This window comes from Orycteropus afer, unplaced genomic scaffold (assembly GCF_000298275.1).
Source record: "Orycteropus afer afer isolate SDZICR_OR568_19922 unplaced genomic scaffold, OryAfe1.0 scaffold00099, whole genome shotgun sequence".
Taxonomy (NCBI): domain Eukaryota; kingdom Metazoa; phylum Chordata; class Mammalia; order Tubulidentata; family Orycteropodidae; genus Orycteropus; species Orycteropus afer.
The window spans coordinates 507,622-508,472 of record NW_006921686.1 but is presented as its reverse complement, the minus strand read 5'-3'; positions in this window follow the sequence as shown (position 1 = coordinate 508,472).

Here is an 851-nt window from a genome sequence, read left to right as displayed (position 1 = left end):
CTTTCTGGGTCTCTGTCCCCCTCTCTCTCTGGGTTTCTGTTCCCCTCTGTCTCTGAGTCTCTGCCCCCTCTCTCCCTGGGTTTCCATCCCCCCATTTCCCGTCCCCCATCTTTGTGCCCTGCCTTCTCTCTCTCTCTCTCTCAGTCTGAGTGCTGTACCACGGTCCTCCCACGTGCTGGGGCCGAGCCTGGCCAACTGGGGGAAATGAAAGTGCCCTCAGAGAGAAGTGGGAAGGTCCCTGAGAGGGAGGAGAGGTTTGGGCAGTGACTGCGTGCACGGGAAGCCGAGCCCCCAGCAGCGTTTCCTGCGTCTGCACTGGGCCCTGACGGAAGGGCCTACAAAGTGCCGTAACTAAGCCCGAGACCATGGCAGTTAGACCTAGGTCTCTGGTGCCTGGTTCCTTTGGGCCAGACCCGGGCACCCAGCAGCCTCTGAACTCTCTGCTGATGTGTCCCACAGGCTCCCCATTCTTGTCAAACCCCAAGTTCTTCACACATTTCCAACTCAGACCTTGGGAACTTGTAGGACCAGCTGCCCTCAGGGAACCCGCTCCCTGCCCTCTTCCAGGAAATCTTATTCACTGTCTAACTCTGTCTTCGGAGCTGTAGCCTCGAGGAGCTGCCTGTCCTCGGACGCCCTTCCTCCCTTGACCTTCACCGCATTCCATACAGAGCTCACTGTTTGCCCTAAACTCCCTCTACCGCTTGGTGGCTTCATCTGAGGCAGCCTCATGGTCTACCCGGTGGTTGGGGCCACATGACTGGTCTTGGACCAATGGCGTGAGTGCAGAATGATGTAAACCTCTTCCAGGTTTGGCTATACAATGGCTGGCGGAAGCCTCACCCTTTCTC